Source organism: Leopardus geoffroyi, chromosome C1, assembly GCF_018350155.1.
Source record: "Leopardus geoffroyi isolate Oge1 chromosome C1, O.geoffroyi_Oge1_pat1.0, whole genome shotgun sequence".
Lineage (NCBI taxonomy): Eukaryota > Metazoa > Chordata > Mammalia > Carnivora > Felidae > Leopardus > Leopardus geoffroyi.
In genome coordinates this window covers 33,822,501-33,849,500 of record NC_059328.1, presented here as the reverse complement: position 1 = coordinate 33,849,500, position 27,000 = coordinate 33,822,501, and the positions used below count along the sequence as shown (strand labels likewise).

General features: G+C 41.0%; 1 long non-coding RNA gene and 1 pseudogene across 2 annotated transcripts in view; one reads left to right on the top strand and one right to left on the bottom strand.

Annotated features, from left to right (window-relative positions):
• LOC123597730 overlaps window positions 1-27,000 on the bottom strand; it is a 59,301-nt gene that overhangs the window by 4,102 nt on the left and 28,199 nt on the right. Inside the window, exon 1 of one of the 2 annotated variants that reach the window (XR_006712233.1) lies at window positions 4,236-4,853. The exons of the other annotated variant lie outside the window; for it this stretch is intronic. This is a non-coding gene — a long non-coding RNA (uncharacterized LOC123597730). Of the gene's footprint in view, window positions 1-4,235; window positions 4,854-27,000 lie in introns of those variants that run through there. 2 annotated transcript variants of the gene reach the window in all.
• Window positions 23,018-23,955, top strand: LOC123597727 (annotated as a pseudogene).

Sequence of the window (27,000 nt, the reverse complement as noted above, 5' to 3'; positions counted from 1 at the left end):
GGGAGTTCAAGCTCTGCGTGGGGCTCCACACTGATAGCATGGAGCCTGCTTGGGATTCTCTCTCTCCCTCTTTCTTACCCTCCCTTGCTCATGCTCTCTCTCTCTCAAAATAAATAAATAAAACTTAAAAAAAAAAAACAAAACAAAATCCAGCACTCAACAATGTATCATTCCCAGGGGGCAGCACCAATAGAAAAGTATTAGAAAAGCAGACAGTTAAGAAGTAGGAAAATGTGACCCAGAGCCAGGAGAAAAAGCAACAAACAGAAATTTGAAAACTTAGATGAAATGGATAACTTCTGTCAAGGTATAGATTTCTAGAACTGACAAAGATAGAAAAAAAAGGAAAAGAGAAGAAATGAAAAATCTGCATTGCTTTATATCTATTTTTAAAAATTCAGTTTGTAATTGAAAAATTCCCCACATGGCCCAGATGGCTTCTCTGGTCAGCCTGTCAAACATATGCAGAAAATACCATTCCTACACAAACTCTTTCAGAAAACAGAAGTGGAAGAAGCATTTCCCAACTCATTTTTTTATGTGCTATTTTAATTTTTTTTAACTGAATAATGTTAAGTAAGCGCCACACCCCCCAACGTGGGGCTCGAACTCATGACCCTGTGATCAAGAACTGCATGCCAGCCGGGCGTCCCATTTCCTAACTCATTATGAGGTCAGCATTACATCAACACTGAAACCAGGCAAATTATTACAAAAAGCAAGACTAAAGGTAAATAAACCTCATGAGCATAGATGTAAAAATCCTTAACTAAGTATTAGAAAATTGTATCCAGCAATATATGAAAAGAATAATATACCATAGCCAAGTGGGGTTTGTCGAAGAGACGTAAGGTTGGTGTAGTATTTGGAAATATCAATTTGCCATATTAACAAATAAAAGAGAAAGACCATATGATGCCCTCTCTACATTTGGCAGATGGGGAGGGAAGACAAAAGGAGAGAGCCTCTGGGTCCTTTGTGGGAGCCCTTTGCACCTCCTGCCTGACACCACGACATCAGAACTCAGTTATAAGTTAGGGATTCTCGATAAGCACTCATGTTTCAAAATCAAAACAAAACCTTTTTATGGTGAAACATTGCACGTACACAGCAAAGTGCTTTCCTCCGAAAGGGGCAGCTCGTACTGATTCAGCACAAAGTACATCCGTGTAACCATCTCAGAAGCTGACACTAGAACACTAATACCATCCCAGAGGCCTCTCTCACACCACCCCCCACCCCCTGAACACTGTCTTCCCTGTTCTCCTCAAAGGTAACCACTATCCTGATGTGGAACACCAAAGATTACTTGCCCTGTTTTTCACGTTATATAAATGGAATCATATGGTACACATACCTTTGTGTTTGACTTCTTTTGCTCAACATTATGTTTGTGAAATTCATCTATGCTGTTGTGTGTAGCTGTGATTTCATTGCTGTGTACTGTTCGGTTTTGTGACTATACCACAATTTATTTACTCATTCTACTCCTGATGGACATTGGGCTGTTTCAATATGGACTCTTACAAATAATGCTGTGTGGACATTTTTAAATTTAATTAAAAATTTTTTAATTAAATTTTTAAATTAAAATTTTTTAATTAAATAATTTAATTTAATTTAAAATTTATTAAAATTTTTTTTAATGTTTATTTATTTTTGAGACAGAGCATGAATGAGGGACGGTCAGAGAGAGAAGGAGACACAGAATCCGAAGCAGGCTCCAGGCTCTGAGCTGTCAGCACAGAGCCTGACGTGGGGCTCAAACTCACAGACCGTGAGATCATGACCTGAGCCGAAGTCGGAAGCTCAATCAACTGAGCCACCCGGGCACCCCTTGTGTGCACATTTGTTATAGATGTCTCTTGGTGCACATGTGCCAACATTTTGTTGGCCATATACTTGGGAGTCCATCCCATTATGGTTTTAATTTGCATCTTTCTACTGACTAAGGAGATTGGCCAACTTTTTTGGTATGCTTATTGGTCATTTGGACATCCTCTTTATGAAGTTCCTGTTACAAATCTTATTCTATTTTTCTTTTGGATTGTTTGTCTTCTCTTTATCAGTTTGTTGGAGGTCATCATGTATTAATGATATAAACCTTTTGGGAGTTGTATGTTCTACAAATTCTTTTCCCGCTGTACCGTTTGCCTTTTTAGTCTCTTAATAATGTTGTTTTGATAACTTGAAAGACACTTTGTAGTATCTTCTTGAAATTTAAATATGGTCAAATATATCAGTTTTTCCCTTTATGATTAGTGCTTTCTAAGTGCCATTGGAGACATTTTTTTCTACCTGACGTTGTGAAGATATTTTCTTATATAACCTTCAAATCAGGACTGTCCAATAAAACTCTGAGGCAAGCCACACAAGTAATTTAAAATTTTCTAGTATCTAATTAAAAGAGCGAAAAGAGGGGCACCTGGGTGGGTTAAGCGTCCGACTTTGGCTCAGGTCACGATCTCGTGGTTTGTGGGTTCGAGCCCTGCATCAGGCTCTGTGCTGACAGCTTGGAACCTGGAGCCTGGAGCCTGCTTTGGATTCTGTGTCTCCCTCTCTCTCTGTCCCTTCCCTGCTTACACTGTCTCTCAAGAATAAAGAAACATTAAGAAAATTTTTTTAAAAATAAAAGATCAAAGGGGCGCCTGGGTGGCTCAGTCAGTTGAGCATCCGACTTTGACTCAGGTCATGATGTCACAGCTCGTGAGTTCGAGCTCTGCGTCAGGCTCTGTGCTGACAGTGTGGAGCCTGGAGCCTGCTTCGGATTCTGTGTCTCCCTTTCTCTCTGCCCCAACCCACTCACATTCTGTCTCTGTCTCTCTCAAAAATAAATAAACATTAAAAAAAATTTTTTTAATAAAAGAGCAAAAAGAATTCAATTAATTTGAAAGATGTTTTATTTAGCCCAGTATATCCAAATTCTCATTTCAACATTTTAATTTAGAAACTATTGAGATATTTTATTGTTCTTTCATACTAAGTGTTTAAAATCCAGTGTACCTTTCATACTCAATAGCATATCTCACATGCTCAATGGCCATGTATGACAGAACAATTCTACATGATTTATTTTTACCCTTTAATATTTAATGCATCTTTTACCTGAAATTGATTTTTGTTGTAGTATGTGATAGGAATCTAGCTTAGTTTTTTCCGTCTGACTATCCAATAGACCAAGAACCAATTTATTGAAAAGATAGTCCTAGCCCCCTTGTTCTGCTATGATACTTTTATCTTAAGTCAAGTGTCCACATATGTGTAAACCCGTTTCTGGATTCTTTTCTATGCCACTTGTCTATTGGTTTATGCTTGTACTACTGCTATACTATCTTAATTACTATTTTTGTGATAAGTCCTGATATCTGGTAGGAAAATTGTTCCTACCAGTTCTTAAGAGAGTCTTGGCTATTCTTGGCCCTTTTGCCATCCAAATTATAATTCATCCAAATTATAATCCGTTTGTCAAGTTCCCTAAAAATGTTTGTTAGGATTTTGGTTGTGAATGCACTGAATCTATGATTAGTTTGAGAAGAGCACTTTTAAGAAAATGTATCATCTGTTCATCTGATGCTCTCATCTGGGTAGTATCTGGACGTGTCCTTGCCTTCTAGGCTCTGCTACCTGCCATATTCTGGGGTATAGAGGTTCAGCCTTCAGAGTTTGGATGAGAACACAATGGAGCCCCGCCCCCTGACACACCCATCATCTTCCTGCAGGAGGCATTTCTCAAAGGCACAAAGTCCCTGGCAAGTTTCTACAGTCCGAGTATGTGGAGAAATAGAGTCTTGGAGGAACCAGACCAAAAACCTTAATCCCCCATATATCTATAATAGGGGCCTTGTGTTCTGTGTGTGAGTTCTTAGGGGGTCACCCATTCTTGCATTCACTTTAATCTAGGGCAGATCAATAGGATTTACCTCCTAGAGATCAGATTAGATGTTTTCCACTCACTGTTCTCTACTTTCTGTCTCTGGTCTTGCTATTTGCTCCGTGGTCACAGACCAAGTTCTATGGAGAAGCAAGTTACAAATGTAAAAGCTCACTCAGGCTGGCTTATCAGATAAGAGAGGAAAGTAACAGATTCTCTAGAAAAAGGATCCTATTAAACGTGTCTCTGGCATCTGAAGAGGATTGACAAGGATGAAGGCAAAATACAGACAGTAGTAAGATGTTCAGGTTATGGCTGAAAAACACCATCATGGAAAAGGGGTCCTGTAAACAACTGAGCTTACCCTCCAAAATGGATGTTGGCTGGCCATTCTCTCAAATTCCCGATGTTCATCAGGTCAGGCTCCTGGGGATCCACAGTCCTAGCACCTATGGACTGTACCAGAACTGTCCCACTTGCTGGGAAACCATTCCTCCAGGATGAGATTTGTGAATCATGGAGGTCTGGTTGGGGCTGGTTGGAGTGCTGGGGAGAACCCGACTCCAAGGATCTAGAAAGAAGGGCTAGGAGGGGGAGTAGGAGCCAAGACAAAACAGTAACAGGAAAGAGGTGCCAGATGAACAGAGCGGCGAGGGGGTGGTCTGGAAGGAACAGAGGAAGAGCTGGGCAGGGAAACTGGTAAGGTAGGTAGCAAGAAGGGATGACTCTAGTCAGAGGTGGGAAAGAGGTAGGGCTGTAAACTGAGGGAAGTGGACGGCACTGGGGAACAGTCTGACAGCCAGAAGTTTTCGGAGGCAGGGGAGAAAGATGCGTTGGGAAACGAGAGTATGAGGGGACAGAGCGGGAAGTTGTAGGCTGGGGCTGAGACGAAGAAATTGGGGGCAGCTTTCTTGTCATTTTTCCAAATGGCGTTTCTCTAGCTACTCGTCTTGGCAAAATGAGCAACTGGGCACAAGCTCAGACCTACCCCGGCATTTATCTCACAAACCAGCCATCACATCATCCCATGGCTCAATGCCCATTATGACATGTGTGTCCCCCTCCCTTTGGGTAAGTCAGCATGCTCACCAGCCAGGGAAATGGCCCCAGTTGCTAGGTTGGAGAATTGATCACAGGAAATAGCAGAGGGAAGAAATGGGGCTGTAGTATTAGTCTGTGTTCCTTGGGATAACATGTAGCTTTGCCCCTCACTACGCCAAGATGGATCAAAGGGCTATGACACAGTGAGGGACTGGGGACCAAGAGAACGGATCTGAATCAGGAGTGGGCAAAGTGAGGAGAAGTCACAGTGCCTCCAGCTATTTAACTTACTACATTTTCCAAAGCCCTTTCACATCATTTGTATCTCTCCGTGAATAACAGGTGATCAGAGATAGTATGTCCATTTTACCAATAAAGATACTGTAGGCCAGGCAAGGAGCTATATGGACAGGCAGTGGGTGACAAAGCAGGTGTGACTGAAACTTGAACCAAAACTTGAGACATAGGGGGGCATGCAGGCGGGGGCACAAAATAGCACAGAGCACTGTCAGTCAGCATGACCATCTCCCATGTTTCTGGACAGGATCTTGTAGGGTTGTTTCAGAACAGAACTTTACAGTGCAGCTTTCCTCTTGGTCCCTGAGGTCCCTTGGTTTGTTGCCTGATCCTTGCCTGGAGCCAGGAACATAGGACTGAAGTCAATAACTCTTGAGTGCCTAATAATTAGATTTGGACTTTCTTGCTTACTACCTGAGACGTCCAGCTGCATGTCAGATGATTTAGGAGGCTACTGTACCCTTCCCCTTCTCTTCCTCTTGTCTGATGTAGCAATTCTGTCTGCTTATCGTTCCTGGTTTCTTTGATCATCACCCAAATCGTAAGCTCCTTTGGTCCTCTATTCTCTTCTGTATTCTTTAAAAAATTTTTTAATGTTTATTTATTTTTGTGAGAGAGAGAGAGAGAGAGAGAGAGAGAGAGAGAGCTGGGGAGGGGCAGAGAGGGAAACAGAATCCAAAGCAGGCTCCAGGCTCTGAGTTGTCGGCACAGAGCACAATGTGGGGCTCAAACTCACAAACCATGAGATCATGACCTGAGCTAAAGTCAGAGACTTAATGGACTGAACTACCCAGGTGCCCCAATTCTCTTCTGTACTCCTAACACCATAATATGCTCAGTTTTCTCCGTTGGTCTAACATCCATGCTCTTGCATACTTCACAAAACTATCAGCTGTATTCTTCGGAAGTCCAGCAACATGACTGGAAAACCTTCTGTTTCCTCAGACTGTTTCTTTATTTCCTGTCCCTTGAATCCCCTGGCTTTAACTGTAACCTGGATTTTCCTACAGGACACTGCTTCCCTTGCATATGTCTCCTCTCAAATTCTGCAATTCTTCAGGGGGAATGTGGTGTATTTTCCTTGTTCCTTCTGTCTCCTTTCAAGCCATTATTCTTCTCTTCCTATTAGAAAAATCACTCGCTCCTTAGAAGTTTTTGCTACTTACCATTTCCTTGGCATTGTTACCTTCAGACTCGTGGATAATTTTTTTTCTATGAAAATTTTGCACTTGTCTCAAAGTCTTAGTCTTGAGTCCATCATCTTGAGTGACTTCAGTGCCCATATAGATGACCCCATTCAGTGGTCTGACCTCCTTTCTTTCATTCCTTTATCAATAAAGGAATTTTATTGATACATTCTACTTTAGCCATAGCCATAACTGGTCTTTTCTATTGCCAAAGAATTATCCCACCTCCATTTTCTTTCTTTTTTAAAAAAAAATATTTATTTATTTTGGGGAGTGCATAAGAAGGGGGAGGGCAGAGAGAGGTGGACAGAGGATCTGAAGTGGGATTTCTGCTGACAGGCTGACAGCAGCATGCCAGATGTGGGGCTCAAACTCATGAACTGAGAGATCATGACCTGAGCCAAAGTCGAAGTTGGACACTCAACCAACTGAGCCACCCAAGAGCCCCAGACATTCCATTTTCTGACCACTACTTCCTCAACTTACAGTGTAATCACTCAATTGCTCCCCTTCACTGGGGCCTACAACCACTGGCTCTTTCTTTTCATTTATTCTGATTCCTATGTTATCTTTATTTTTGTCCTTACCCACTTCAGAATCTATGATTCATAATTTCAATGATTTTGTCTCTTTTTCTTAAAAAATTTTTTTAATGTTTATTTATTTATTTATTTTTTCATGTTGTATTTTATTTTATTTTATTTTTTAAATTTACATCCAAGTTAGTTACCATATAGTGCAACAATGATTTCAGGAGTAGATTCTTTAAGGCCCCTTACCCATTTAGCCCATCCCCCTCCCACAAACCCTCCAGTAACCCTCTGTTTGTTCTCCATATTTAAGAGTCCCTTAACTTAAGAAACTCTTAAAGAGTCCATATTTAAGAGGCTCTTAAAGAGCCCCTCCCTGTTTTTATATTATTTTTGCTTCCCTTCCCTTATGTTTGTCTGTTCTGTGTCTTAAAGTTGTCTATGAGTGAAGTCATATGATTTTTGTCTTTCTCTGACTAATTTTGCTTAGCATAATACTCTCTAGTTCCATCCACATAGTTGCAAATGACAAAACTTCATTCTTTTTGATTGCCAAGTAATACTCCATTGTATATATACCACATCTTCTTTATCCATTCATCCACCAATGGACATTTGGGCTCTTTCCATACTTTGGCTATTGTTGATAGTGCTGCTATAAACATTGGGGCATGTGCCCCTTTGAAACAGCATACCTGTATCCCTTGGATAAATACCTAGTAGTTCAATTGCTGGGTCATAGAATAGTTCTATTTTTAGTTTTTTGAGGAACTTCCATACTGTTTTCCAGAGTGGCTGCACCAGTTGCGTTCCCACCAGCAGTGCAAAAGAGATCCTCTCTCTCCACATTCTCACCAACATCCATTGTTGCCTGAGTTGTTAATATTAGCCATTCTGACAGGTGTGAGGTGGTATCTCATTGTAGTTTTTATTTGTATTTCCCTGATGATGAGTGATGTTGAGCAGTTTTTCATGTGTCTGTTAGACATCTGGATGTCTTCTTTGGAGAAGTGTCTACTCGTGTCTTTTGCCCATTTCTTCACTGGATTATTTGTTTTTTGAGTGTTGAGTTTGATAGGTTCTTTATAGATTTTGGATACTAACCCTTTATCTGATATGTCATCTGCAAATATCTTCTCCCATTCCATTGGTTTCTTTTAATTTTGCCGATTGTTTCCTTCGCTGCACAGAAGATTTTATTTTGATGAGGTCCCAATAGTTCAGTTTTGCTTTTGTTTCCCTTGCCTCTGGAGACATGTTGAATAAGAAGTTGCTGCAGTCAAGATCAAAGAGGTTTTGCCTGCTTTCTCCTCAAGGATTTTGATGTCTTCCTGTCTTACGTTTAGGTCTTTAATCCATTTTGAGTGTATTTTTGTGTATGGTGTAAGAAAGTGACCCAGGTTCATTCTTCTGCATGTCGCTGTCCAGTTTTCCCAGCACCACTTGCTGAAGAGACTGTCTTTATTCCATTGGATATTCTTTCCTGCTTTGTCAAAGATTAGTTGGCCATACGTTTGTGAGTCCATTTCTGGGTTCTCTATTCTGTTCCATTGATCTGAGTGTCTGTTCTTGTGCCAGTACCATACTGTCTTGATGATTACAGCTTTGTAATACAGCTTGAAGTCTTGGGATTGTGATGCCTCCTGCTTTGGTTTTCTTTTTCAAGAGTGCTTTGGCTATTCGGGGTCTTTTCTGGTTCCATACAAATTTTAGGATTGTTCTAGCTCTGTGAAGAATGATGGTGTTGTTTTGATAGGTATTACATTCATATTACATTGAATATGTAGATTGCTTTGGGTAGTATCAACATTTTAACAATATTTGTTCTTCCTATCCAAGAGCATGGAATCTTTTTGCATTTTTTTGTGTCTTCTTCAATTTCTTTCATAAGCTCTCTATAGTTTTCAGTGTACAGATTTTTCACCTCTTTGGTTAAAATTATTCCAAGGTGTTTTATGGTTTTGGTGCAATTGTGGATGGGATTGATTCCTTGATTTCTCTTTCTGTTGCTTCATTGTTGGTGTGTAGGAATGCAACCAATATCTGTGCACTGATTTTATATCCTGCCACTTTGCTGAATTCATGGATCAGTTCTAGCAGTTTTTTTGTGGAATCTTTTGGGTTTTTCATATAGAATATCATATCACCTGCGAAGAGTGAAAGTTTGACCTCCTCCTGGCTGATTTGGATGCCTTTTATTTCTTTGTGTTGTCTGATTACTGAGGCTAAGACTTCCAATACTATGTTGAATAACAGTGGCGAGAGTGGACATCCTTGTCTTGTTCCTGACCTTAAGGGGGAAAGCTCTCAGTTTTCCCCCATTGAGGATGGTATTAGTGTTGGGTCTTTCATATATGGCTTTTATGATCTTGAGTTATGATCCTCCTATCCCTACTTTCTTGGGAGTAGGAATCCAAGAAACGATGCTGTGTTTTGTCAAATGCTTTCTCTGCATCTATTGAGAGGGTCATGTGGTTCTTGTCCTTTCTTTTATTGAGGTGGTGAATCACATTGATTGTTTTGCAGATATTGAATAAGCCCTGCATCCCAGGTATAAATCCCACTTGGTCGTGGTGAATAATTTTTTTAATGTATTGTTGGATCCAGTTGGCTAATATCTTGTTGAGGATTTTTGCATCCATGTTCATCAGGGAAATTGGTCTATAGTTCTCCTTTTTAGCAGGGTCTTTGGTTTTGAAGTCAAGGTAATGCTGACTTCATAGAAAGAGTTTGGAAATTTTCCTTCCATTTCTATTTTTTGGAACAGCTTCAAGAGAATAGGTGTTAACTTTTCCTTAAATGTTTGGTAGAATTCCCCTGGAAAACCATCTGGCCCTAGACGCTTGTTTTTTGGGAGATTTTTGATTACTAATTCGATTTCTTTACTGGGTATGGGTCTGTTAAAATTTTCTATTCCTTTCTGTTTCAGTTTTGGTGGTTTATGTTTCTAGGAATTTGTCCATTTCTTCCAGATTGCACATTTTATTGGTATATAATTTCTCATAATATTCTCTTATTACTGTTTGTATTTCTGCTGTGTTGGTTGTGATTTCTCCTCTTTCATTCTTGATTTTATTTATTTGGGTCCTTTCTTTTTTTTTTTTTTATCACACTGGCCAGTGGTTTATCAATTTTGTTAATTCTTTCAAAGAACCAGCTTCTGGTTTCATTGATCTGTTCTACTGTTTGTTTGTTTTTTTTATTTTGATAGCATTGATTTATGCTCTAATCTTTATTATTTCCTTTCTTCTGCTGGTTTAGGGTTTTATTTACTGTTCTTTTACCAGCTCTTTAAGGTGAAAGGGTAGGTGTGTATCTGAGACCTTTCTTCCTTCTTTAGGAAGGCCTAGATTGCTATATTCTTTACTCTTATGACCGCGTTTGCTGTGTCCCAGAGGTCTGGGGCTGTGGTATTATCATTTTCATTGGCTTCCATGTACTTTGTAATTTCCTCTTTAACTTATTTGTTAGCCCATTCATCCTTTAGTAGGATGTTCTTTAGTGTCCAAGTATTTGTTACCCTTCCAAATTTTTTCTTGTGGTTGGTTGATTTCGAGTTTCATAGAGTTGTGGTCTGAAAATATGCACAGTATGATCTCGATCTTTTTTTTTAATTAATTAATTAATTATTATTTTTTTAATATTTATTTATTTTTGAGAGAGAGTGAGACAGAGCGTGAGCAGGGGAGGGGCAGAGAGAGAGAGGGAGATACAGAATCAGAAGCAGGCTCCAGGCTCCAAGCCATCAGCACAGAGCCTGATGCGGGGCTGGAACCACAAACCATGAGATCATGACCTGAGCCGAAGTCAAACGTTCAACCGACTGAGCCACCCAGGCACCCCTGATCTCGATCTTTTTGTACTTGTTGAGGGCTAATTTGTGTTCCAGTAAGTGATCTATTCTGGAGGATGTTCCATGTGTACTGGAGAAGAATGTATATTCCACTGCTTTAGGATGAAATGTTCTGAATATATCTGTTAAGTCCATCTGGTCCAGTGTGTCATTCAAAGCCATTATTTCCTTGTTGATTTTCTGATCAGATGACCTGTCCATTGCTGTAAGTGGGGTGAAAAAATTGAAGTCTCCTAGTATTATGGTATTATTATCAATGAGTTTCTGTATGTTTGTGATTAATTGATTTATATATTTGGGTGCTACCACATTTTCAGCATAAATGTTTACAGTTGTTAGGTCTTCTTGGTGGATAGACCCCTTAATTATGATATAATGCCCTTATTCATCTCTTGTTACAGTCTTTACTTTAAAATCTAGATTGTCTGGTATAAGTATGGCTACTCCAGCTTTCTTTTGTTGACCATTAGCATGATAGATGGTTCTCCATCCCCTTACTTTCAATCTGAAGGTGTCTCTAGGTCCAAAGTGGGTCTCTTGTAAACAGCATAAAAATGGATCTTGTTTTCTTATCCTTTATGTTACTGTATGTCTTTTGATTGGAGGACTGAGTCCATTGACGTTTAGAGTGAGTACTAAAAAATATGAATTTATTGTCATTATGTTTCTTGTACAGTTGGAATGTCTAGTGATGTTCTCTGGTCCTTTCTAGTCTTTGTTGCTTTTGGTTTTTATTTATTTATTTTTTGTCTTTTCTCTCCTCAGAGAGTCCTTCTTAAAATTCCTTGCAGGGCTGGTTTAGTGGTTATGAACTCCCTTAATTTTTGTTTGTCTGGGAAACTTTTAATCTCTCCTTCAATTTTGAATGACAGCCTTGCTGGATAGAGACATCTTGTCTGCATATTGTTCCACTTCAGCACATTGAATATATCCTGCCACTCTTTTCTGGCCTGCCAAGTTTCTGTGGATAGGTCTGCTGCACACCTGATCTCTCTTCCCTTGTAGGTTAAGGACTTTTTCCCTTGCTGCTTTCATGATTTTTTCCTTACCTGAGTATGTTGTGAATTTTCTAAGTTGTTGTTACTTTCTAAGTGTCAAAAGAAAACAACTATGAATCTAGAATTTCATACCCAGCCAAATTATCATTCATGACTGACATATAAGACATATAAGACATGTCCATTATATAAGACCAAGTGCTGAACAAGGAGAATTTACCACTAATAAGCTCTTATTCAAAGAAAAGCCAAAGGATAAGAAGAAAATTTGATCCCAGGAAGTAGGAAATGCAAGAAGTAACACCAGAGTAGAGGACTATGAGCTAGGATTGGTAAATAGGAAGCCTTTCCACCAGCGACAGCAAAACTTGTTGCAGGCTGAATGCACATTGCTGGAAGTTCCCTTGGCTGTAGAAGTGACAAGAAGTCAAACACACTGGAAACAGAAAGAAAAGCCCCTTCCTCCTGCAGTGAATCTCTGGTGCTCTCTACTGACACAGTTTAACATTACAACGTGTCAGCGGGTAAAGGAAAAAATGTTTCAGGGTTCAGCTCCAGGAGCACAAAATGAGACAATGCGCTCGGTGGGTTTGGGGCAACAGGCAATGAATTGGTAACTGGCATGGCAATGAATGAAGAAAGAAACTGGTAAACATAGGTAAATCTAAACAAGCACCATGTGACTAAAATAATAATAGAAACTACTAATTTTGGGGCTATAGGGTAAGTCTGGCAGGCTGGTCTACCAGTGCTCCTAACTGTACACACAGAGTGCCTGCTGCACTCTGGGTCTTCCTCTCCCCTGTTGGTTTTGGGGTAGGGGTGGGTGGGTTGGTGATGAAGTTGCTCTAGGAGGGGCCAGGAAAGCTATCCTGGTAAGAGTTCACCATATGTGAAGCAAAAATGTAGAGATCTCCAAGGAGAAATAGACAAATTCACAATTATTTTTGGAAACCTCAAGACCCCTTTCTCAATAATCAATAAGACAAGTACATACAAAATCCACAGAGATATAGCAGACTTCAACAACACTATCAAACAACTTGACCTAATTGGCATTTATAAAACACTCCATCCAATGACAGCAGAATAAACATTTCTTTCAATTACAGGGGTTATTTGATCCATACCGTCAATATTCTGGGCTATTAAACAAGTCTCAATAAACTAGAAAATATTCAAGTCATGGAGAGTGTGTTATCTAGTCACAGTGAAATTAAATTAGGAGCCTGTAACAAAGATTTCTAAAAAATCTACAAATATCTGGAAACTAAATAGCAGGCTTCTAAATAACCCATGGACCAAAGAAGAAATGAACAAGGAAAATTAGAAAGTATTTTGAACTGGATGAATATGAAAACACAACATACCCCAATTTTTTCTTTTATGGAGAAAAGCTTCAGGGAACTATCAGTAGAAGCAATGAGAATGGATACTGGCCAGAAAAATCAGGTGACCAGCGTAGTCTATGACACCGATTTTAGCTATCACTCCTAAGGAATCAGTCCAAAAATGAAGTCTACATGTGTAAAGATATTCATTTCAGTATTGCTTATAAAAGGATTTGTCAAAATGTGTATGTCATTATGCATTCACTTAAGATGATATGTTGAATATAGCACAACTTGGGATAATGTATATGCTATAACATGAAGTGGATGGGGCGCCTGGGTGGCTCAGTCAGTTAAGCGTCCAACTCTTGGTTTTGGCTCAGGTCACGATCTGAGAATCTTGAGATTCGCTCTCTCCCTCTCTCACTACCCCTCCCCCACTTGCTATCTCTGTCTCTCTCTCAAAGGAAACAAATAAACTTAAAAAAATTTTTTTAAACTTAAAAAAATAACATGAAGTCAATAAAAGCAGTCTACAAAAGGACCAGCATACGATAAATACAAATTTACACAAAAACTTGTAGTTGATAAGATAATGGAGAAAAAACACTAACAAGAAGATGGCTTTGGTTTTAGAGAAGTGGGATTATGGTTGATTCCCTTCTCATATTCTCCCGACTTTTCAGGAATGTAGTCATAACACAATGCTGACTGAGGCTTTTCCTGTTGTATCAAAAGTTTGGCTAAAAGCTCCACTTTCTGCAAGAGCCTCAATGAGTTGCCAGACACAACCCAGTCCTGTGTTCATCACTTCACCACCATGTACTTGTAGACTGTTTGAAAAGAATTGAGACATGGAAAGGACGTTCATTACATTGGAGAGTTCATTGTTTAGTGTAGGCTTCGTGCCAGGAGAGAGTAATGTGCTCTTCCCCTTTCGGTGGGGGAGGGGAATGGGTTCTTCCTGGCCCCTCACCTGTCAAGTGGAAGAAGCTCTAGGAGAACAGTCAGAGAGGCCACACAGAGATTTGTGCTGAGCTGCAGCAATTCTAGGCCTCCCTGCCCTGGCCTGAGGATGCAATCAGACAGGCGCTCCAGGATCGACTGGGAGATTGACATGTGTCCCTCAAGTTTGGGATGAGTGAGACTAGTGTCTCCTTCCCACCTGGGGAATACTTAAGGCAAGAGGCTGACCAGAGAGGCCCCTGAAGGCAGAGAGAGCAGACAGGGTAGCGGCGAGGCCTGCATTCCCATTTGGTGTTGCAAAGATATGTGTGGATGCTGCATGTACATCCTGCCGATTCAGATAATGCAATGAAACTTGACTTTGCTCCTTGGTTGTTGAATGCATCATTCTGGCTGTGGTGTGGAGAGCAAATTGTCAGGTGGATGTGTGCAGGTGTAGAACTCCTTCATGAATTTTCCCTGGAATATAGTGGGGGCACGTCGATCTTCAGGGTGTTTCTTTTTGAGATCCAGAAAGGTTTCTTATATTGTACTTCTGGATATTGCCTCTGTTTTACTGTTTCTTCTGTAGAAACTCTTTAATACTTGCAGACAGATCTTTGTAACTCATCTTCGTTCCGTAATTATCCTAATTTTCTTTCTTCTTCCCTGTGTCCCGCGAATACTTTAATTTTTATGGAAGGCCCATTGTGCCCTTTACTGTCTCCACTTCAGGCTATTTTTGACTACCGTGGTAAATGTACTTTGTTGGCTTAAATGCATTCTTCCCTCAGTCTGTTATCTTCACATGATCTGCTTTGTCCTTTTGTACTTGACTGAAATCACAGAACAGCTATTTAAAAATATTTGCCTTCCCAAATACAGGCTTTTCCTCTGAAGCTCCGGGCCACCACTCTCTTCTCATGAGCTGCAGATACACGTTGGGGTGCTGGCCCTGGAAGTGCTGGCCTTGATGGACTGACAGAGTGGCAGAGTTAACGAGGGTGTTTGCACCGCAACAGGATGATGATGACCCTGATGTTGGTGGTGGGGAGATGATGAGTTGGGTGATAATGCTGAGGGCAATGATGCACTGGGGAAAGGGTGACATTTTGGGAGGGATGCCAAATGAATGTGGAGGTGAATACTAACAGGGCGATGTGGCTGTGGTAAGGTAACGTCTGATGAAAAAAACAGGTGATGGCGGTGGTGGAGGGGAAGGTGATTTGGGCAGGTGCTTGTTGGCTGGTGTACATGCTCAGGATAAAGTCAGGTTGAAGTTAAAGCAGGTTTCTTCAGATGCCTCTGAGGGACACTGGGTCACCTCTGATCTTGCTGCGTAGCTGCTGTGGCTGGCCCAGCTGTCTAATGAGCTGAAGTTCTTAATGGTGTTCCTTCCATGTTCTTAAACACTGAATTTAACAAGCTCCCCCGGGACTTCTCACGTCAGAGCAACTCCGCTGTGGCTTAGCCAGACCACAACCAGGAAGGAGGACTCCTGGGGCAGAGGGACCCAAGGGTGGCTCCCAGGAACTGGGGAACAAAGTTGGAGACTCACAGCAGGAGGGGGAAAGAGGAAGAACAATCAAGACATTACTTTTGGCTTAATTGAGATGAGAAAAGTTTAACTCTGTATAACCAACAGTTCTTATATCCTCCTGGGAAACGTCAGGCTAATGCAGAGCTGGTGGGGAATTCTCAGTAGCTCAATGTCTGGAGCCTATGATTACGTTTGGGAAGTCACGCACACAGTCCCAAAGCAGGCCCCCAGACTCAGCGGGCATACGCTGCCTAAGAAGCTTCTCTCCACCTTGAACTAGCCTTGACATGTAAGTCAGTCACCGAAGATCACTGCTGTTAGCCTTACGGGGGACAGTGATAGCCCAATTACATCAGGAATCTCTCAAGTACTTTTACTGCTACTGTTTGTAATTTCTTTTTACTTTTCTCTAATTATACAAGTGAACATCGATATATTTATTATAAACATTTAAACAATACAGATAAAGAAAAGTTCCCTTTGATTCTCTCTTCAATACTAGTCCCCTTAAATCTGCAAAAATCAAAATACATGGTAAAGATATATTGTTAACAATTTCATCATATGACTTTTGACAACTTGGGGAAATTGGGTAAATGAACTGAAAAATGCCCTAAAGGAAGAAAGAAGAAAAAAATATATGGCCACTTGAATAGTTGCAGAAAAATTTCCTAAAAGCTAATACAATATTTCTTTTCTCCTGGCTTTTTTATTTAAAAGAATTTTTAAAAAATATTTTTTAGGGGCGCCTGGGTGGCTCAGTCAGTTAAGCATCCGACTTCGGCTCAGGTCATGATCTCATGGTTTGTGAGTTCAAGCCCCGCGTCAGGCTCTGTGCTGATGGCTCAGAGCCTGGAGCCTGTTTCAGATTCTGTGTCTCCCTCTCTCTCTGACCCTCCCCCGTTCATGCTCTGTCTCTCTGTCTCAAAAATAAATAAACGTTAAAAAAAATTTAAAAAAATATTTTTTAAAGTTTTTTGAGAGACAGAAAGACAGAGCATGAGTGGGGAAGGGAGAGAAAGAGAAGGAGACACAGAATCTGAAGCAGGCTCCAGACTCTGAGCTGTCAGCAAAGAGCCCCACACGGGGCTTGAACCCACAAACCGTGAGATTATGACCTGAACCTAAGTCGGACACTTAACTCACTGAGCCACCCAGGCACCCCTTTTCTCCCAGCTTTATTGAAGTATGGTTGACAAATAAACATTGCATATATTTAAGGCCTACAATGTGATGTTCTGATAGTGGTTACTACTGTCAAGCTAGTTCTCTTCTAGTTCAACCAAGGTCTTCTAGTTTCTTTTTAATTTTTTAATTTTTATTTTATTTATTCTTTTTAAGCAGGCTCCACACCCAATGTGGGATTCAAACTCACAACCTTGAGATCAAGAGTTGCATGCTGTACCCACTGGGCTAGGCCAGCCAGATGCCCCCCTCTTCTGTAACTTATGGTGAATGAGGTGATTTGAGATCTTTCTTATTTTTAAATAAACTTTTTTTTTTGCATTCTGTGAATTTTGATGTGCTCTGTTTTTTTGTGTTCATTCCTCTCAAGTATCTTCTGTTTTCCCCTGTGGTTTCTCCTTTGACCTATTGGTTGCATTAGAGTGTATTATTTAATTTCCACATGTTGAAACTTAATTCCAATAGTAGACAAAACCTTTGCACTTGCTCTGCCTTCCTTCCCTCCTCAGGGCCCTCACAGATCACGCAGGACTCCCAGGAACAATAGTGGAGAGTGAGGGTAACAGGAGGTCAGTCATGGCTGCCTTCCTAAGGGGGTGACCAGAAATTTAGGGCAGACTTAAAGACACAAGGGAAGAGGGTCTTCAGGTGGAGAGCATAGAAGGTGCAAATGAGGGAGAATAATAAATGTACAGGTGACGTACTTCCTATACACTTGGCACAGTCTTAAAAGCTTTCTATTTGTGAACTCCTTTTACCCTCCCTGCAACTCTATGGAGCAGGTTCTAGTTTCCTGATAAAAGGCCTGGAGGCCTGGAAAGGTTTCTGAAACTTGCCCAAAGTCACAGCTGGTAACTGTGAAACTAGGGATCGAACATATGCAGTCTGGCGCTAACCCAGAGAAAATATGTGGCACAGGAGGGCATGGACCTCTGGGGAGTAGTCGGGGCTCCAGTCAGGGGGTCTTGAGTACTAGGTGATGGGAGTGCAGACTTGATACTCAGTCCCTGGGGGATTTAAGGCACAGAGAGTTCGTTGGAAGTCATTGGATTTGTCCTCCTGGGAACTGGGGCCCCCGTGAGCACAGTTTCAAAGGACAGCTCCTCAGGCTTCTGGCCCATCCCTCACACAGAGCCTGAGAGCAGGTAAAGAGCAGTGGGAGTGGGGACGGTGGCCCATGGCTTGGGTGTCTGCTCCTCTGAGGCATCCTTTCTCTGCTTGCTCTGGTTCTACAAATCTGCACATCTGCAGGTCCCTTCATGCCTATGCTCTTTGCTCTGTCCTATCCTTTGTCCACTTCTTCTTCCCCAACTCTGACTTGCTCTCCATCCAACTACCTTTCTTTTCCCTCTGACTGAGTCTGCACATCTCCCTTAAGACATTTGGCCTTCAGTTGCCAATGAAGACAAAGAGAAGGAGGAGAGGCTGTTGCTGGGGAGGCTGAGGCAGCAGGGCTCTCCCATGTCCCTGTCCCAATCAGGGGGACCCTTGGAAGTGGGCAAGTCAAGAGATGCAGGTGAGAGGTGGAGAAGATTGATAGGACAGCACTAGGATATGGGAGAGGAGGAGGGAGGCTGCAAGGAGATCTCAGGGGAGGCAAGGATTTGGAGGACCACTCTGACATTGGGAATTGCTCTAAGGATCTCTTATTGAGGAGCAGGGAGCAAGGCAGATGCCTCCCACCAAGATACCTATAGTTCAGTGATGCTCCCTGTCACTGTTGTCCAAAATTGTGGGACTGAGAGTGCTTCTGGAGTTCTGGAGCTATCCCCCATCTCTATTCCCTCTTCTTCTCTTCTACCCACCCAATGCTCCTTCCCCCATACATTCTGCACCAGTAGAACGAGTGGACAAAGGCCACAGTGAAAATGCTCTTTTATTTAGATTGCTCCTAGAAAATGCTGTAGGACTGAGTGAGTGGGTGGGACTGGGGGATGAGAGTCACAGTGAGAGGCTGCTACAGTGCTCCAGGTATTAGGCATTGGGAAACAGGTGAAGATAGATAGTAAAGAGGACAGAGAAGATGGAAAAGACCTTAACTCCTCCAGATGGAATGGACCTCAGCAGTCCTTCTGCTCCACCTCTAAGTCCAGGTTGATCCCACTGTGTCCCTGACATATGGTCAGCTAGATTCAGCCTGAACCTCTCAACAGAAACAGGGAGCTCATTGCTTCTTAGGACAGTCTTTTCTGTCTATGAATATCTCTGGATGTTGGAACTTTTCTGTAGTCAATCTGAAGCTTGGTGTCCTAGTAAAATTTATACTAATTCTAAATTTGGGACTATGCAGGGCAATTCTTATTCATCTTCCTTAATGCAGCCCTTTAGATACTTCTGTAGACAGACCTCAGCATCCTCCCTAGCTTAAATTTCTGCAGAGAAAAATCACCAGTTGCTTAGATTTGTTTTTGTACCATCATAATATATCTTCTACAAGCCACAACTCGTCCACGTATCTCCTTAAGACTGTGGTCACAGGTGTAAATTCTACATTCCAAATATGTTTGCCCCACTGGAGAGGGCAGGTATCAATCACCTCTATTTATCCTGCCAATATAGCTTCTAGGATGGAATCTAAGACTGGCATCCCTGCTTTAACAATTTAATAAATATTAATTGAGTTGCTACCATGTGCCCAGCACAATGATTGACACTAGAGATATACTAGTGAACAAAACAAAGTTTCTGCTTTTACAACCTACTTGGGGACAACAGACAATAATCAGATAAATAGGTAAGTTTTTTAAGAAGTGAGAAGTACAATAAAGAAAGTAAAGCTGACTAAGGAGACAGTGAAGGATGGCTGCATTTCAGACAGGATGGTGAAGAAGGGGCTCTCTGATGAGTGACAGTTGGGCAGGGAACTGAAGGAAGTAGAAGAACTCCCCCCTAAAGAGATCTGGCAGAAGAGAGCATAAGTACTGGATGTTGTGGCAAAAGTCTTTGGGTGAAAGTCTAGTTGGCAGTTGTTGGACTCGAAAGGGTAACAGTGACAGTGTGGTTTTTGTGGAATGAGACAAGGGGACAGTAATGGGAGATGAGATCCAAGAGCTAGAGCATGTAGTAAAAATTAGGAGTTCAGTCTTGGATGTGAGAAGTTTGAGAAGTCAAACATCAACAGGCAGAGTTCAAGTAGGCAGTTGGACACAAGGAATAAAGGGGGACCATCCAGGCAAGAGATATAAATATGGAGATGTATTTAAGGCAGGAGATGGTCTGGCTTCAGACACTTTTGGTTCTCATCTCACTTGGTATCTATCCATATTTGACCACAAAGACCATCCTCTCCTTGTAGACCTTGTCTCTCCTTGGGTTTCTGTGTCACATGTCATCCATCTTTGGCCTCTCAACACCATCTTCTCTGGATTCTCTCCTTGAAGCCAACCCTTAGAGTGTGGCTTCTCAGAGTGCTGCTTTCAGCTGTCTTCTCCCTCTACACGCTCTCCCCAGGTGATCTCATCTCTTCCGATGGCTTCAGTTCCTATAGAAGTGCTGAGGACGCTCAGATTCCTGTCTCTAGAGCTTTCTTTTCAGCTCTCAACCATCAGCCAAACAGATACTGAGAGTCCCACAAACTCCCCGACTCCAAAACTAGACTCATCATGTGTCCTTCTTCCCTCCTTCCCAAACTTTCCACTCCCATTTACCCAACCTCGGTGAATGACACCATCACCCCCATCCATTTCCTCAAACTTGGAATCCATCCTTGACCCATCTTTCTTTCTCACCACTCCTTAATCACTTACCTACATCCATAGACTCACCTCCTAAAGACTCTTGTTGAATACCTACTTTTCATATCAATATTTGCTCCCACTCTCATCCTTTCCTCTCTGAATTGCTGCAGTCTCCACACTGCAGCCAGTGTGATTATTGCCAGACATAAACCTGATGTCATGCCTATTTGGTGGATCCTTATGTTCCTTTCTATAAAATCCACCCTCATTAGACCATTTTGTAGGGCTTTATAGGTCCTCCATGGTCTGTCCTTGCCTACCTCTTTACCCCATCTCCCATCACTCTCTGGCTAGCTAATGCTTCATGACTTCACACAGATGACTTTCTCTCCCTGGTATATCCTTTCCTGCACTTTCCCTGTAGTTAGCGTCCACCCACTCTTCAACGACCAGCTTGACTCTTACCTCCTGCAGGATGTCTTCTATAATTCTTCAGATTGAGTTAGGCTTGCTGTAGCAAGTTGCAAGTAGCAAGGAGGAAGTATGTTATGTTTCTTTACCTTTTAGTTTGTCAATTCCTCATCCCAATTCCCAGTGGCTTTAGCCACTGCCAGGCTTGCAGTAAGAGAGAGATGAGGTGAGGGGCAAGACAGTCCTGAGTTGACTGGTACTATCTTGATAATCTAAAAATTGTATTCTTGTTCTTCCCTGGTTTTTAAAGATTATTCCTTTCTTTATGGAATTCTTTCATTGCCACTAGTTTTTATTTTATTTTATTTTATTCTATTCTATTTTTTTTATTAAAAATTTTTTTTTTTATTTTTAGTTTAGAGAGCGGGAAGACTATTTTTAGTCTAGTAGGGACTAGACTAGACAGAGAGAGAGAGGGAGAGAGGATCTTGAGCGGGCTCCATGCTCAGCACAGAGCCCAACAAGGGGCTCAATCCCATAACCCTGGGATTATGACCTGAGCCAAAATCAAGAGTTGGACACTCAACCAACTGAGCCACCCAAGTGCCCCAGCATTGCTACCAGTTTTTGAAAATCCAGTCTGATAATCTTTGTCTTTCAGTAGGCTTGCTTACTAATATACATTTAATGTAGTTACTATTGTAATTAGGTTTGAGTCTATCATTTTAATACTTGTTTCCTACTTGTTCCAAGTGTTCTTTTTTTCTTTATTCCACTTTTCCTGCCTTCTTTTGAATTAATCAAAAACTTTTAATTATTCCCTTTACATTCTGTACTGTATTTTGAGTTTTACTATTTTTTCAAATTATTCTTTTGTTATTCTACAACAGGGATTGGTAAACCTTATATTTTTAAAAGGGATTTTAAAAAACAAATAAAAATATGCTACAGTGACTGTATATTCTGTGCAAAGCCTAAACTATTTATTGTCTGACTCCTTACGTGAAAAAGTGTCTTGACACCTGATCTAGAGACTAAAATATGCATCTTTGGCTTATAGTCTCACTTAAAGTGCCATTTCCCAAACAATGCAAAATCTAACAACAGTTTAAGTCCATTTCCTCCTCCTGCTCGTTAGACCATTTTTGTCACATATTCAACTTCTATGTGTATATTTAAAGCTCCAACAAGGTGTCGCTATTTTTGTTGCTTTAAACAATTAATATTCTATGATATTTACACACACATTTATGATTTCTGGTGTTAATTTTCTCTTTTAATTGCATACTTCCATCAGGGACCATTTGCCTTTAGCCTAAAGAAGCTCTTTAATATTTCTTTTACTGGGAGTCTTTGGTAATTGATTATCGGGTTTTTGGAGAGCAAACAGCTTTCATTCCTTATGGATATATTTGTTGAGTATAGTATCCTAGCATGGTAGTTTCTTTTCCTCCGTCTCTTGTTCCTTCCTTCCTTCCTTTTCTCTCTCTCTCTTTCTCTCTGTCTCTGTCTCTGTCTCTCTCTCTCTCTCTCTCTCATGTATTACCCACCTCTGGTCCATGGAAATACATGACTTTGACTTGTCATGAAGCTGAATTTATTTCCAAATGATAGTTGTCTTCTGGAGTAAGTCATATATCCAATAACTATGTGTCTAAAATTCCAGAGTACCTGTTAGGCTACTCAAGTAGTCCCACTGAAACCCATTTTGATAAAAGCTTCCAAGGAGGGGTAGAAATCTCCATTTGGTATGACACTCACAACAGATGCTGTAATCTCAAATATCCAATTATTTTTTTGACTGCTTTGAAATCTTTTATAAGCTCCATGAACTATGGCAAGTTCAGGAAGTGCAGGACACAGTTTTGGACACTCCTTTTTGCAAGTTCTACATTTTGAAATGTGAAATTTATTACCTGTAGTCTCAGAATAAACTAGGATTAAGTAATAGAATATTAACATGCTGTTTCATATAAAATGGAAATCCCTTTTTAAAAAATTTGGTTCCCAGCTTTGTGGGTGTCCTAATGAGAACCTACTTTGCTACTTATATTTGGCCCTCCTAATAAAAGAGTAGCATCAGGGTTTGAATCTGAATACTTTATTTTATGAATGATTATGGCTCTGTTCTTTCTCTATACCAGGAGAAGGATGCAAGACTTACGCTGGGGAAACCATAGCTCTCTTACTGAGTTTATTCTTTTAGGATTCTCTCGTAACACAGAGATAAATGTTATTCTATTCAGTGTCTTCCTCTTCCTCTACCTCATCACTCTTCTGGGCAATGGGCTTATTATCACCTTGATACGCATGGACTCCCGCCTCCACACACCCATGTACTTTTTCCTCAGTGTCCTATCCATTATGGATATGGGCTATGTCACCACCACAGTGCCCCAGATGCTGGTACACCTGGTTTGCAAGGAGAAGACCATCTCCTACATTGGATGTGTGGCGCAGATGTACATCTTCCTGATGCTAGGAATCAGAGTCTTGGCTTTTTGCAATCATGGCTTATGACAGGTATGTGGCCATTTGCCATCCCCTGAGGTATAAAGTCATTATGAGCCCTTTGCTATGTGGGTCAATGGTGGCCTTCTGTGGATTCTGGGGTATCAGCTGTGCCCTGATATACACTGTCTCTACTATGATTCTTCCCTATTGTGGTCCTAATGAGATCAATCACTTCTTCTGTGAAGTACCTGCAGTCTTGAAGTTGGCCTGTGCAGACACATCTCTCAATGATCAGGTGGACTTCATCTTGGGCTTCATTCTTCTGTTGGTCCCACTCTCCCTCATCATCATTGTCTATATCAATATTTTTGCTGCCATCTTGAGAATTCGCTCAGCCCAAGGGCAGCTCAAGGCCTTTTCCACCTGTGCCTCCCACATTACTGTTGTTCTCTATACCATGTATGGTTATGTACATGAGACCTGGTTCTGAATCTTCCCCAGAAGAAGATAAGAAGTTGGCTCTATTCTATAACATCATCTCTGCCTTCCTCAATCCTATCATCTATAGTCTTAGGAACAAAGATGTGAAGAGAGCTTTCCTCAAAGTGACAGGCTGGGGTAAAGCAACAGAATGAAGTCACAGAAGCATGGGTACCAGCAACAAACCCGGGACACAGCCTACATGACTTCTCCATCTAAATTCTTTCCAACATCCAATGGGCACACATGATGTATTAATGGGTTAGTCTCAGTAAGATCATATCTCAGAACACCCAGGAGGTTATGGCAATAGGTGTCCCTCAAGCATAAAGACACCTGACAGGGAACTCCATGAAGGCACGCCTATATTTGATTCATTTCTCTACCACCAGTTTACAAGACCTGGCATAGAAATGGCACCAATATTCATGTTTCCTATTACTGAGTGAACATGCACCTGAGTGCTTGATCTCTGGATTCATGAAATAAGTTCAAATTGATGGGCACAAGATGACTTCTGGTCAGTGACTGACTAATGGTCAGTTACTAGTTACTGACTAATGGTCAGTAACACCATTAAAGCTCAGTCAGGGATTTGACAAGGTCTGAACCACAGAACAATTTAAGAAAATCTATTGTAATCATATAAAATAGGGTTCAGGAAAGTAATATAGGTCACAGGTCATTTCTCATTCAATACTATTAGGAGAGTATTCATTTAGGGCACATAAACCCTCATGTATCTAAAGTAAGGAGCTCTGTCTTAGTGAAGTGATATTTTCAGGGGAGAGCAGAATCTCCTAGCAATTGGGAAAATCTCCTCCCACCCAGACACTTTCATAATGCATTTTTAACTTTATTGAAATACATTGACATATGGGGAACTGTAGATATTGAAAGTATACAATTTGATGAGTTTTGAAATGTGTATATATACTTATGAAAACACCACCATAATCAAGATCATTATCATCAACCCCCAAAAGTTTCCTTGTGACTCTTTGCAGTTCCTCTGTGTTAGTTATCTATTGGTGTGTGACAAATTACCCCCAAATTTTGTGGTTTAAAACAATAAACATTTATTTTTTCTGTGGGTTAGGAATCTGAGCAAAATTTAGCTGGATCCTCAGATTAGGGAGTCTCAGAAGGCTGTAATCAAGGAATCAGCTACAGAAATCCTAGCACTTGACTGGGGAAGGATCTGCTTCCAAGCTCACTTGATTGTCACCAGGGTTCAGTTTCTGGTGGGCTTTTAGACTGAGAGTCTTTCCTGACAGCTGTACAGAGCATCCATCAGTTTCTTCCATGTAGGCCTCTCCTCGGAGCAGCTCTCCACCTGGCAGTTGGCTTCATCAGAGAGATTGTGAGCAGGGTGGAGCCAGGGTCTTCTGTAACTTACTCTTGAAAGTGATTTCCCATCACTTGTGGGATATTCACGAGAAGCAAACTACTAGGTCCTGCCCAGACTCAAGGGGAGGGGATGACTCAAGAGTGTGAATACCTGAGTGCAGGGGTTATTGATTCATGCAAAACTATTTAGACTCTTACTGATCAAGGAGTGGTCTGGGGATTAGCATCACCAACATCATTCAGGAGTTGTTAAGAAATGCAGAATTTTGGTATTTCCACACCTAAGGAATCAACATTTGCATTTTAGAAGATTCTACAGGTGATTCCTACACACTTCTAAGTTTGAGAACAACAATTTAGCCAACACTGCAAGGACCATATCACACCACCTGTGTAGTATAAACTACAGCCTTTTTAAATTAAATTTTTAAAAAAGTTAAGCTCAATAGTGAATGAAGCTTTTGGAAAACTCAAGGGGAGAAACTGAAATTTCCTCGACACAGGTGTGGCTCCAGGTTTCTGGTAAGATTGACATAACATTCTCTTGGCTCTGTGGCTTCATCGTGAGCTCCTTTCCCATCTCTAGTGAGCCTCCTAACACTGTGCTTATCTTGAAGAAAACCTGAACTCAGCTCTTGGCTTCCTTATATGCAGGCTCTCACCGTATTTTTGTTGAGGAGAATGAAAAGAAGGACAATACAGTCCTCTTGAATTGGAAGAAAGGAAAAGGGAATAGAGTACTAATATTTTATTATTATTTAATCTCAAAGAAAAATAACCTTTTTTTCAGTCCTGATTTTCCCTGCCAGCCATCAGTCCTTTCTTTGCTTTTGGAGAAAATTTCCAGGAAACAGTTGTCTACAGTTCTGTCTCTAACTCTTGTCTTACAATTTTCTCTGAAACACACCTGTCAGGTTTCACTCTTGTGACACTACTAATATTTCCTCCACCACCACTTATGTGAAGGTAACTGTTGACCCTCACATTGTTCACTGCACTGGTCACTTCTCAGTCCTTGTATACAACCTTCAGCGTCATTTGACATATTTGGCCTCTCTTTCCTACTTGAAGCACTTACTTGACTTGCTTCCAAAACTCCACACCCCTTATTTAATGGCCAGTACTTCTTAGTCTCCTTTTTCTAGTTTCTCTTCTTCTTGACCTTTTAACTTTTTTTAATTTTTTAATGTTTATTTATTTTTGATAGAGAGAGACCGAGCACAAGTGGGGGAGGGGCAGAGAGAGAAGGAAACACAGAGTCTGAAGCAGGCCCCAGGCTCTGAGCTGTCAGCACAGAGCCCAACATGGGGCTCGAACTCACAAATGGCAAAATCATGACCTGAGCTGAAGTCAGACACTTAACTGACTGAGCCATTCAGGTACCCCTCCATGTTCTTTTTTTTGTTTTTGTTTTTTGTTTTTTAAAGTGGAATCTTTTGTTTTTAAAGCTTATCTCTTTATTTTGAGAGAGAGAGGGAGAGAGAGAGAGAATGAATGATCAGGGGAGGGGCAGAGAGAGAGGGAGAGAGAGAGAATCCCAGGCAGACTCTGCACTGTCAGTGCAGAGCCTGATGCCAGGCTTGAACTCACAAACCATGAGATCATGACCTTATGCAAAGTCAGGTGCTTAACTGACTGAGACACCCAGGTGTCCCCATTCCATGTTATTATCCTTGACCAACACCTCATCTGGATAGGATGCTTCACTTGGGGAGGTGTCTCAAGCCTGCATTCCTGTAGGGCCTGACTGCTGGATGCCTTTTTTTAAAGAGAGGTTTTAAAAACTTTATTTTTCTATTGAAATATATTTGACATATAATACTGTATACATTCAAGATATGCAACTTGTT